Raw genomic sequence first — 9,434 nt, forward strand, 5'->3', positions numbered from 1 at the left:
ACAAGTTAAACTTTATTTGGATGTATTGCACTTGTGATTTCATGAAAGTTAAATATTTATAGTAATTTATTTTGAATTTGACTCTGCAATTTCACCGGAATTGTAGAGGTGGGACGCTAGCGTCCACTGATCCTTAAGAAGATAACACAGTGTCCAAAGGGCTAGATGTATACAGCATGGTGTCGTCTGCATAGAGGTGAATCAAGGAATCACCTGCAGGAAGAGCATCTTAGTTGATATACACAAAGAAAAGAGTTGGCCCAAGAATTGAACACTGTGGTACCCCCATAGAGACTGCCAGAGGTCCGGACAACAGGCCCTCCGATTTGACACACTGAACTCTATCTGAGAAGTAGTTGGTGAACCAGGCGAGGCAGTCATTTGAGAAACCAAGGCTGAGTGTGCCGATAAGAATACGGTGGTTGACAGAGTCGAGAGCCTTGGCCAGGTCGATGAAGACGGCTGCACAGTACTATCTTTTATCGATGGCGGTTATGATATCGTTTATTACCTTGAGCGTGGCTGTGGTGCACCCGTGACCAGCTCGGAAACCAGATTGCACAGCAGAGAAGGTACGGTGGGATTCGAAATGGTCAGTGATCTGTTTGTTCACCTCTCTAGGGTATGTGGGTCCCACCTGGCCAACATCCAGTGAGATTGCAGGGCGCCAAATTCAAATACAGAAATAGTCATTATAAAAATTCAGAAAACAAAACATATCTTACATAGGTTAAAAGATTAACTTCTTGTGAATCCAACCACGGTGTCAGATTTAAATAATGCTTTACGCGAAAGCATACCTTACGATTATTTGAGAACATAGCCAAGTAGACAAATTATTACAAACAGTAACCAGCCAAGCAGAAGAGTTACAAAGCTCAGAAATAGAGATAAATGATAAATGTTACACTCGTAACCTATGAGTATGTTTTTTTGGTATTCGTGCTCTGGCCCTGGTACCCTTTTGTGTTGGGTTGGTCCACATTTTCCGCGTCCAGTTTTGTTGGGCATTATTTTTCTGTGCGATATTATAAGTGCACGTCTTCCTGTGGAACTATATGCTCTCTGCGCCTGATTCTTCCCTCATGTACCAAGTTACCCGTGACAGAATCCCGCACCAGGCTGTCTCTCCATCTCCTCCCTACAGGTGCTCCCGCCTGTCCAGCGCTGCCAGAGCCTTCCTCCTCTCCAGAGCTGCCAGAGTCTCCCGTCTGTCCTGAGCCGGCAGAGCCGTCAGTCAGCCAGGAGCCGCCAGAGCCGTCAGTCAGCCAGTCGTGCTTCACCCCGGCGCTGCCAGAGTCATCCTTCACCCCGGCGCTGCCGGAGTCGTCCTTCACCCCGACGCTGCCGGAGTCGTCCTTCACCCCGACGCTGCCGGAGTCGTCCTTCACTCCGGCGCTGCCACGTTAAAGAGGCCACGTAGGCGGGTAGAGAGGCGGAGAAGGACTATGGTGGAGTGGGGTCCACGTCCCGCTCCAGAGCCGCCACTGCGGACAGACACCCACCCAGACCCTCCCCTATAGGTTTTGGTTTTGCGGCCGGTGTCCGCACCTTTGGGGGGGGGGGTACTGTCACGTTCTGACCTTAGTTCCTTTGTTTTGTCTTTTGTTTTAGTATGGTCAGGGCGTGAGTGTGATGTCTATGTTAGTTCTTCTATGATTTTCTATATCTGTGTTTGGCCTGATATGGTTCTCAATTGGAGGCAGCTGTCAATCGTTGTCCCTGATTGAGAACCATAGCCTGTTTTCTATAGTGTTTTGTGGGTGGTTATTTTCAGTCTTTGTGTGTCTGCACCAGATAGAACTGTTTCGGTTTTCACTTTGTTGTTTTGTTTTTGAAAGTGTTCAGTTTCATGAAAATAAGATGAATACTTACCACGCTGCGCTTTGGTCCTCTCTTTCTTCCCAAGACAACCGTTACAATAAAATTAATCCCTTACTTTTGATGATCTTCATATGGTTGCACTCATAAGACATTCATTTACTCAATAAATGTTCCTTTTTTCCGATAAAGTCTCTTTATGTCCAAAAATCTCAGTTTTGTTCACGCATTTTCTTCAGTAATCCACAGGCTCAAACGCAGTCAAAACAGGCAGACAAAAAATCCAAAATGTAAACAATGTTTATATTCAATCCTCAGGTTGTTTTTAGCCTAAATTATCTATAATATTTAAACCGGACAATAACTTTGTCAATATAAAAGGTAAACAAGAAATACACTCTCTCGGGATTGCGCATGAAAAAGCTATGTGACACGTCAGGGTCCACTCATTCAGACTGGTCTTACTCCCTCATTTATCAGAATACAAGCCTGAAACAATTCCTAAAGACTGGTGACATGTAGTGGAAGGTATAGGAACTGCAATTTGAGTCCTAAGTCAATGGATACTGTAATGGCATTGAATAGAAAACTACAAAACAAAAACAAAAAACTACTTCATGAATAGATTTTACTCAGGGTTTCGCCAGCCAAATCAGTTCTGTTATACTCAGACACTATTTTAACAGTTTTGGAAACTTTAGAGTGTTTTCTATCAAAATCTACCAGGTATATGCATATCTTATCTTCTGGGCCCGAGTAGCAGGACATTTAATTTGGGCATGCTTTTCATCCAAAATTCCGAATGCTGCCCCCTACCCTAGAGAAGTTAACTTGGCTTTCGAAGACTTTAGAAAAGCAGGGCAGGATGGATATAAGTCTGTAACAGTTTGGGTCTAGAGTGTCATCCCCTTTGGAGAGGGGGATGACCGCGGCAGCTTTCCAATCTTTAGGAATCTCGGACGATATGAAAGAGAGGTTGAACAGACTAGTAATAGGGGTTGCAACGGTAGATAATTTAGAAAGAGATGGTCCAGATTGTCTAGCCCAGATGATTTGTACGGGTCCACGTTTTGCAGCTCTTTCAGAATATCTGCTATCTGGATTTGGGTGAAGGAGAAGCTGGGTAGGCTTGGGCAAGTAGCTGCGGGAGGTGTGGAGCGGTTGGCTGGGGTTGGGGTGCCAGGTGGAAAGCATGGCCAGCCGTGGAGAAATTCTTGATTATCGTGGATTAATCGGTGGATCCAGTGCAATCCAGTGCAGCTGGGAGGAGGTGCTCTTATTCTCCATGGACTTTAGTGTCCTAAAACTTTTGGGATTTAGAGCTACAGGATGCAAATTTCTGTTTTAAAAAGCTAGCCTTTGTTTTCCTAACTGACTGTGTGTATTGGTTCCTGACTTCCCTGAAAAGTTGCAAATCGCTGGGACTATTCGATGCTAGTGCAGTCTGCCTCAGGATGTTTTTGTGCTGGTCGAGGGCAGTCAGGTCTGGAGTAACCAATGGCTATATCTGTTCTTAGTTCTACATTTTGTGAAAAGGGAGTGCTTATTTAAGATGGTGAGGAAATTACTTTTAAAGAATGACCAGGCATCCTCTACTGACGGGATGAGGTCAATATCCTTCCAGGATACCCGGGCCAGGTCGATTAGAAAGGCCTGCTCGCAGAAGTGTTTTAGGGAGCGTTTGACAGTGATGAGGGGTGGTCGTTTGATCGCAGACCCATAGTGGATGCAGGCAATCAGGCAGTGATCGCTGAGATTTTGATTGAAAACAGCAGAGGTGTATTTGGAGGGCAAGTTGGTCAGGATAATATCTATGAGGGTGCACATGTTTACGGAATTAGTGTTGTACCTGTTGCGTAGTTTGATAATTTGTGTGAGATTGACGGCATCTAGATTAGATTGTAGGACTGCTGGGGTCTTAAGCATATCCCAGTTTAGGTCACCTAACAGAACAAACTCTGAATATAGATGAGGGGCAATCAATTCACATATGGTGTCCAGGGCACAGCTGGGAGCTGAGGGTGGTCTATAACAGGCGGCAACAGTGAGAGACTTTTTTTTTCTGGAGAGATTCATTTTTAAAATTAGAAGCTCAAAATTTGGGCATAGATGTCACGTTCTGACCTTTATTTCCTTTGTTTTGTATTTATTTAGTATGGTCAGGGCGTCAGTTGGGTGGGCAGTCTATGTTTGTTTTTCTATAATTTGGGTATTTCTATGTTTCGGCCTAGTATGGTTCTCAATCAGAGGCAGGTGTCATTAGCCTGGGTTTCACTGTGTGTTTGTGGGTGTTTGTTCCTGTCTCTGTGTTTGCACCAGATAGGGCTGTTTAGGGTTTCACACGTTTCTTGTTTTTTTGTAATCAGTTGTTCATGTGTACGTTTACGTATTAAAAGAACCATGGACACTTACCACGCCGCATATTGGTCCTCTGATCCTTTTCGCCTCTCCTCTTCGGAAGAAGAGGAGGAAATCCTTGACAATAGAACAGAACTTTGCAGGCTAACTCCTCCCCTTTAGCAGTTTTATCTTGACGGAAAATGTTGTAGTTGGGGATGGAAATCTCAGAATGTTTGGTGGCCTTCCTATTGCAGGATTCAGGCACGGCATGGACATCAGGGTTGGCGGAGTGTACTAAAGCAGTGAGTAAAACAAACTTAGGAAGGAGGCTTCTGATTTTAACATGCATGAAACCAAAGCTTTTACGGTTACAGGAGTCAACAAATGAGAGCGCCTAGGGACACACAGGTCCTGGGTTTACCTCCACATCACCCGAGGAACAGAGGAGGAGTAGAATAAGGGTACGGCTCAAGGCTATCAAAACAGGTCGTCTAGTGTGTTGGGGGCAGCGAATAAAAGGAGCAGATTTCTGGGAGTGGTAGAATAGATTCAGGGCATAATGTACAGACAGTGGGTACAGTGGAGGTAAACCTAGGCATTGAGTGATGATAAGAGAGGTTGCATCTCTGGATTAACTAGTTATGCTGGGTGAGGTCACCGCATGTGTGGGAGGTGAGACAAAGGAGGTATCTGAGGCATGTTGAGTGGGACTAGGGGCTCCACAGTAAACTAAAACAATGATAACTATCCTAAACAACAGTATACAAGGAATATTGACATTTGAGAGAGACATAAAGCGAGGCATTAAGCAATCACAGGTGTTGATTGGGAGAGCTAGCTAAGGCAACAACGGGTAAGACAACAACAGCTAATCAGCTAAGACAACAACAACAGGTAAAATGGCGATGAATGGGCAGAGAGGGTCACTTAACTACAGACAGGGCCTGAGTTCGAGGCTGGGGCCGACAGATAAACAAAATAAACAAAAAAAATGGAGTACCTTGATTAATGAACAGTCCAGCAGGCATTAGCTATGTAGCCAAGTGATCATAGTGTCCAGTGAACAGCAATAGTTGGAACAGGGAAGTCATTACTAGCAAGCGGGAGACATGGCGTTCAAAAAAGGTTAACAGGCCGGGGCTTGTAGAAGCGTCTGCACCGACATTCAGCAAAGGCCGGTTGAGTGCACAACGGATGGAATTACGCCAGTCATAATGGAATGGCGAGGCTCCGTGTCGACAAAGGGTCCAGGCCAGTTGACAAAAGCGGCATTGTAACTGGAGTAATTTTGGCTGCTAGCCGGGATATGCACCTGGCTCGAGGCTAACTGGTGCTAGCTTCAGGACAAGGGCGTTAGCCACTATAGCCACCCGGTAGCATCTAGCTAGCAGCGGTGATCCGATGCAAAGGTCCAGAGCTTACGACAAGAATCCGGTGGTGGATTCTAGTCGTGTTAGTGAACACGACTAGTTAGTGAAGAGCATCAGCTGTGTAACTGAGTGATCACAGGGTCCACTGAATAGGACGGAAGATGGGCCTGGCTCAAGGCTAGCTTCGGTGTCTATATACATTGTGTGCAAAAGGCATGAGGAGGTAGACGAATAATTACAATTTTGCAGATTAACACTGGAGTGATAAATGATCAGATGGTCATGTACAGGTAGAGATATTGGTGTGCAAAATAGCAGAAAAGTAAATAAATAAAAACAGTATGGGGATGAGGTAGGTAAAATTGGGTGGGCTATTTACCAATAGACTATGTACAGCTGCAGCGATCGGTTAGCTGCTCAGATAGCAGATGTTTGAAGTTGGTGAGGGAGATAAAAGTCTCCAACTTCAGCGATTTTTGCAATTCGTTCCAGTCACAGGCAGCAGAGAACTGGCAAATTTCTGCCTGAAGAAGCTGGCCTTTGCTTTCCTGACTGACTGCATGTATTGGTTCCTGACTTCCCTGAACAGTTGCATATCGCTGGGACTATTCGATGCTATTGCAGTCCGCCACAGGATGTTTTTGTGCTGGTCAAGGGCAGTCAGGTCTGGAGTGAACCAAGGGCTATATCTGTTCTTAGTTCTGCATTTTTTTGAACGGAGCACGCTTATCTAAAATGGTGAGGAAGTTACTTTTAAAGAATGACCAGGCATCCTCAACTGACGGGATGAGGTCAATATCCTTCCAGGATACCCGGGACATGTCGATTAGAAAGGCCTGCTCACAGAAGTGTTTTAGGGAGAGTTTGACAGTGATGAGGGGTGGTCGTTTGGCTGCGGATCCGTAGCTCCGTAGGATACAGGCAATGAGGCAGTGATCGCTGAGATCCTGGTTGAAGACAGCGGAGGTGTATTTGGAAGGCCAGTTGGTCAGGATGACGTCTATGAGGGTGCCCTTGTTTACAGATTTAGGGTTGTACCTGGTGGGTTCCTTGATGATTTGTGTGAGATTGAGGGCATCTAGCTTAGATTGTAGGACTGTTAAGCATATCCCAGTTTAGGTCACCTAACAGAACAAACTCTGAAGCTAGATGGGGGGCGATCAATTCACAAATGGTGTGCAGGGCACAGCTGGGAGCTGAGGGGGGTCGGTAGCAGGCAGCAACAGTGAGAGACTTATTTCTGGAGAGAGTAATTTTTTAAATTAGTAGTTCGAACTGTTTGGGTATGGACCTGGAAAGTATGACATTACTTTGCAGGCTATCTCTGCAGTAGACTGCAACTCCTCCCCCTTTGGCAGTTCTATCTTGACTGAAAATATTATAGTTGGGTATGGAAATCTCAGAATTTTTGGTGGCCTTCCTGAGCCAGGATTCAGACACGGCAAGGACATCAGGGTTAGCAGAGTGTGCTAAAGCAGTGAGTAAAACAAACTTAGGGAGGAGGCTTCTGATGTTGACATGCATGAAACCTAGCCTTTTTCGATCACAGAAGTCAACAAATGAGGGTGCCTGGGGACATGCAGGGCCTGGGTTTACCTCCACATCACCTGCGGAACAGAGGAGGAGTAGTATGAGGGTGCGGCTAAAGGCTATCAAAACTGGTCGCCTAGAGCGTTGGGGACAAAGAATAAAAGGAGCAGATTCCTGGGCATGGTGGAATATATTCAGGGCATAATGCGCAGACAGGGGTATGGTGGGGTGCGGGTACAGCGGAGGCAAGCCCAGGCACTGGGTGATGATAAGAGAGGTTGTATCTCTGGACATGCTGGTTGTAATGGGTGAGGTCACCGCATGTGTGGGAGGTGGGACAAAGGAGGTATCAGGGGTATGAAGAGTGGAACTAGGGACTCCATTGTAAACTAAAACAATGATAACTAACCTGAACAACAGTATACAAGGCATATTGACATTTGAGAGAGACATACAGCGAGGCATACAGTAATCGCAGGTGTTGATTGGGAGAGCTAGCTAAAACAGTAGGTGAGACAACAACAGCTAATCAGCTAGCACAACAACAGCAGGTAAAATGGCGTTGACTAGGCAGAGAGGGTCGGATTAACTACACACAGAGCGGCCGACAGATAAAACATCAACAAACAGAATGGAGTACCGTGATTAATGGACAGTCCAGCAGGCAGGGGGCAGTGGTGGATGGGACAGGGAAGCTAGACTGGCGAGTATTATCCAGGCAAAAAAAAAAAGGCTCTAGGCCTTGCTTTGTCCCACCCAGTTCAACTGCATATCCCTGGAAAGCTTTTCCCATTGGTTACAATACTACCAAGATGCCATAGTAGCCAATCCCCTGTGTAATGGATGCCGACAGCGCGTAAGCAGGCAACATCAAATTTTTGATGAACAAAGATATAGTCACTCGTTGGACATTTGTTGTTGATATTAAGTCATACATCATCAGATAACATCATGCGATACCCCCCATGTGGCTATAGCTCAACGCAGACCAAACCGAGGCTTACCTTGTAAGATGTCTGCTGTTTGCTGAAAACACTTTTGACTCTCGGGGCTGGTGACCAGTAACGGTAGGTCACAGGCAGACAAATAAGACATCCTCATGATCTGTGGAGTCCCGGCTTTCGGTGCATATCGACATATACCGCCTTTATTTTGTTTATGCTTCACAACGCTAACCGGAATGGAGGCAGCAGCCATCTTGAAATTAGGTCAGCGGGTCGACCTTCCGTTATATATTTGTAAAATCGTATGCCCATATATGGTAGTAAGTCACACCAAAGCTTTTGAAGGCACCGATCAATAGCCAAGATACCCAGCTTTCCGCAGACACCTTGCTTTTGCAGATAGGGGATACTGTTCTTATACCAGACTGAATTGAATAGACTGAATTGAATAGACTGAATTGAATAGACTGAATTGAATAGACTGAATTGAATAGACTGAATTGAATAGACTGAATTGAATACAAATAATAATTGATTCCCCAGATATGTGGACAAGGCTGTTTTAAACATTATTATTGTACACAGGGTGAGTCCATGCAACTTATTATGTGACTTCTTAAAGCACATTTTTACTCATGAACTTATTTAGGCTTGTCATAACAAAGTGGTTGAATACTTATTGACTCAAGACATTTCAGATGTAAATGATTTATTAATTTCTAAACATTTCTGCAAACAGAGTTCCACTTTGACATTATGGGGTATTGTGTGTAGATCAGTGACACAAATGATCAAATGAATAAATTTTTAACAAAATTCTTATTTTCAATGATAGCGTAGGAACAGTGGGTTAACTGCCTTGTTCAGGGGCAGAATGACAGATTTGTACCTTGTCAGCTCAGGGATTCAATCTCACAACCTTTCGGTTACTAGCCCAACGCTCTAACCACTAGGCTACCCTTCCACCCCCAACTTAACGTTAACCCTAGCCCTAACCCTTAACCTTAACCCTAACCCTAACTTAACCTTAACCCTAACCATAACCCTAACCTTAATTTAACCTTAACCTTAACTCTAACCCTAACTTAAACTTAACTTAACCTTAACCCTAACCTCAACCTTAACCTTAACAATAGCCATAACACTTACCTAACCTTAACGATTGTAAATTTCAACTTCAATGGGGTAGGGATAGATACTGAATAGCATGAACCTCTAGTGGATGTTTTTGCGGTGTAGTAGGTGGAATGGCATTGGAGCCATCAAATTGGTGAGCAGCTTCACTTGATCATTGTCACAAAGCCCCAACCACCCCACTTGTGATACAAGCTCAGAATGACAGGCTGTAAACAAGGCTGCATGGGATTTCTCTCAATGACTCTGAGCAGCCAATAGCAATGTTTGCTTTAAGTATATTGCCAGGAGCCAT

This window comes from Oncorhynchus tshawytscha, linkage group LG05 (genome assembly GCF_018296145.1).
Source record: "Oncorhynchus tshawytscha isolate Ot180627B linkage group LG05, Otsh_v2.0, whole genome shotgun sequence".
Lineage (NCBI taxonomy): Eukaryota > Metazoa > Chordata > Actinopteri > Salmoniformes > Salmonidae > Oncorhynchus > Oncorhynchus tshawytscha.